Source organism: Phodopus roborovskii, unplaced genomic scaffold (assembly GCF_943737965.1).
Source record: "Phodopus roborovskii unplaced genomic scaffold, PHOROB, whole genome shotgun sequence".
NCBI classification, from domain to species: domain Eukaryota; kingdom Metazoa; phylum Chordata; class Mammalia; order Rodentia; family Cricetidae; genus Phodopus; species Phodopus roborovskii.
The window spans coordinates 14,283,071-14,287,440 of NW_026125489.1; positions in this window are offsets into that span (position 1 = coordinate 14,283,071).

Below are 4,370 nucleotides of genomic sequence, written 5' to 3' on the forward strand. Positions count from 1 at the left end.
ACAAACATGTAACCGGGCCAACAGCATTGTATCAAATACAGAGTCTCTGTGCATTATTTGGGGCTGGCGTGGCAGTAGGACAAGACCAGCGGCAGCAGGGAGAAAAACCATACTCGTTACAAATGGCGACCAACGTGGATGGCAGCTCAGAGCAAGACGACAGAAAAATATCAAATACAGAGTCTCTGTGTGTTATTTGTGGCTGGTGCGGCAGGAGGACAAGACCGGGCGGCGGGTGGAAAAACTGTACCCCTTACAGTAGAGGATTATTCACTGTGTCTCTTTCTGTGGCACTGACCATGCCTGTTGGGGGTGGAGCCAGGGGCAGAAGTGACCTGTGGAAGGAGGTCTCAAGTGGAGCCAGGGAACACACCCTTGCTGGTGGGACACAGAGAGGAGAGCATCCGGAGGAACTTGCTGGTGTTCATCTGTCTAGGTTTTAAGTTATTTCTACCTGAATAAACATCTATTAGGCCTATTTGTTTATCCTGATACTTATTTAACTTCAATAATGTATGCTGAGGTCTCTGATGCAATTGGACTTCAATTTTCTATGTGGATATACATATTAATCTACTTGAAAACTTCTACATGGCAATATCCAGTTATCTCAGCACTATTTGTTAAACATTCCTTCTATTTTTCTTTGTATACATCTAGATTCTTTTTCAATTGTCAGGTATTGATTGGTGTGAGGATTAATTCTTTGATTCACTTCTATAGGCTTAGTTCTCCAAAATTTCCATATTAACCTTCTAGAATGAAAGTTGTGTATGCATAAAACTTTAGGTAAAAAATAAAATATTAGTTTAATGCCATGCTCATTTATCAGAATAACAATAGTTTTTTTTATTAATCTAGTGCCTCCCCATATTCAATTTGATCTTAGTTCCTTCTTCAGCTACAATAACATTGTCAGGTGTGGGTACCAACAATAGAGTCGGCTTTAACACAAGCAAATACTGGTTAGCTATTGCCAATACATATATGACACGTTTGCAAATATCTTTCAGTCTAGTAAGAATTGATGACTATTATCCCATCGTGCAGAATAGATAGTACCTTTTTATTACTATGACTATATTTCAGCTGAGTGGAAATAGAGGGTTTTAAGATTGATGTCTCCCCTTCTATGTTTAAGTATATTGATCTCATTGAGTTAATGATGACAACTAATTATCATGGAAATATCATATATGTTTGAGGCATAACAACAGAAAGCAAGTCACACATTACTCATACAATAGATTTTATTTGTTGGTGCATAATTTCAATTTTGTATATTCAAACTCAAATAGATCCATCTGCCTCTGTCTCCATAGACCTGGGATTAAAGTCATGGGCTATCAATGCCCTGTTACAATACTAGCTTCAATTGTCCCATCATGGAAAAAAGCCAATATCCATATTGTCCCCATATTAGCTACCTAACGTATGCAGACATTTTATAGAAATCATAGAGACCAAAATCTTAAAATGAAATAAGCACAAATTTGAGAAAATTTTTAGTATTTTTCTTTCTAGTTTCATTCACTTAGAATAATGATTTTCAGTTCCATCCATTTACCTACAATATGTAAACAAAGCTGATGTGCGATGTCCTTAAATACATATGTTTCTATTAATAGTTAATTAAAAACCCCTAGTTATTCATAGCCAGGCAGGCAGTATAGGCAAGGATATAAGAAATGATGTATACTGGGGAGAAGACGAAGAGAGGAGCTGCCAGAGGGTTGCTATGTAGCAACTGAGGATATTGGATGCCAGGCTTTCTAGGGTAAGCCAACACCACATGGAAACAATTACCTAAGTAGAAGTGGGTTAATAATTAAGGAAATGACTGCCATCTGACAAACAGTATATACTTGTCCTTGTGTGTTCATTTGGGGATAAGGGGATGCTGGGCAAGGCAGGAAGAAACTCCATGTACACAAAGGGATGAATTTCTTACCATATAAGATAACAAAGATGAACCACAATACTGCATATAATTTAATTTACCAAATCATATATCCTCAATTTAAACAGAAGTAGTAATAAAAACTTCTCAAATAATGACCGCAAAATGGATTCAGGAGAGAATCCCACCAGAACTCCAGAGAAGATATGATATCAGTACACTTCAAAATAAGTGACATAATAGAAAATTTCCATTAAAAGACACCTCAAATTCATCATCTACAAGGATCTTTGTGGTTCATGCTGGAGATGCTAATAAGAATCAAGACAAGTATAACAAAACATGTAATAACACATCTGGTGAAGAGTATAAAACAGTACAAAAGATCATTTCATTTGATACAGAATGTGCTTATGAAAAAATACAGTATTTCATTTTAAAAGTTCAGGAGTATGTAGGACAAATATACTTATAATAGAATATTTTAATAGCATGCCAATATAATAATAACATGAGTTCTAAGAGCATATAGATAGGAAATACAAAACCGAAGGGATTCTCATTACATGAAATATTTATTTTAAGAATCATTAAGTGAAGATTCTTGTACTGGGACCGACATTATTTTTAGTCTCTCTTTCTTGTGTGTGGTATTGTCAGCTTAAAAGTCATTACTTCCTATAACTATTTAATATAGCAGGAAAATACAATAGTATGTTCTTCAGGAATTATCATACTATGTTGGTATTATTTATCTCCCAATCCACCTTCTCATTTTGTACTGACTTTCCTTTCATCATAACGAAAGAACACTCATGAATGTTTCTTTCCCAGTTCACAGTGTCCCTCTGCCTCAAATCCCAGAAGAAAGAACTATAGACACCAAATGAGTAATGTGAGGAGGAGATTACTTTCTGCCAAATATTAAGACCTAATGATATAGTCATTAAAAATACAATGAACTAAAATTCTTTATGTATATATCTTTCTTATGCATTTATATGTAATCTAGTATGTATTTATACATAGAATAAAAACAATTACCAATCATAGTGATATTATTGATGGGGGGTACAGGCATATTGGGAAGAAAATGAGAGTAAAAACCTAGACATGGTATGATATAATTGTTTGTAATTTAAAATTACATTAAAAAGAAGCTGTGAGTTTTACATGCAAACAATGAGTTTGGAGTTCTGATGTTTTACTTTAGAAGAGAATTCAAAACTTCAGAATACTTTGAAAATAAAAATTTTACCAAATAGATCTTTTATAAATTTAGGATATTTTAGGAATGAGAAGAATTGAAACTCCTATAGAATAAATAATATGATTGTGGACAGTGTGAAACTATCTCTCCTCATATCCATAAATCAATGTGGATTAGATAGTTATGCTTATATTCATGATCATTTTGTTTTCTTTTTAATAATAACATTTCATAGATAACTAAAAATCACTTTCAGTTAATGATCACAAATCATAGAAAATCTATATAGGATTGCATTTCCATTTTTGTTATTTTATCATTTAAGTGTTTGGAAAGGTGATCTTGCTCTAAATAAAAAATACAATTTTGAAGTACACAAGGTTTATAATATTGGCAAATAATTTCACTTGCATTTTAACAATTATTTTTGAGTTCTTGGTTACATGGTGAAAGAGGATTCTTTCAAATTTTACATATTTTGAAATACAATTTCATGAAATATGATTCTTCATGTTCATAATGTTTGGACATTTATTTCCTTATGGGAGTAGTGCTAGAGATTTATGACTCACCTTTTTATTACAGTCCACATATTGGTGTAACGTTATGTATCAGTTTTTTATTACCTTTAACCTCTTACACAATGTCAGATATCAAATGCCTTTCATTTCTACCAGCCCTGGTTTGTCATTCTTTTATAGGTGAAGCACGGGGCAAAACTTAAAATTCACCAAACAGTACACATTGGAGAGAAACCTTACAGTTGTGAAGTATGTGGCAAGTCATTTACACAGGGCTCAAATCTTCAAGTTCATCAAAGAGTACACAGGCGAGAGAAACCTTACAATTGTAATGTATGTGGCCAGTCCTTTATCAGAGGCTCAAAACTTATAAATCATCGGAGAATACACAATGGTGAGAATCCATAAAATTGTAAAGCACATAGCAAGTCCTTTTCAACAGGATCAAATCTTCAAGTTCATTAAAGAAGACACACTAGAGAGAAAGCTTACAATTGTGAATAATGTGGCAAGTCCTTTGCAAAGGGCTCAAGTCTTCCGGTTCATCAAAGAATACACACTGGAGGAAAACTTTATAGTTGTGAAGTGTGTGGCAATTCTTTTAGAACGGGCTCACAACTTCATCAAAGAATACACACTGGAGAGAAAAGTTACAATTGTGAGGTATGTGGCAAGTCTTCCTCAACGGGCTCAAATATTGAAGTTCATCAAAGAATACACACTGGAGAGAAACCTTACA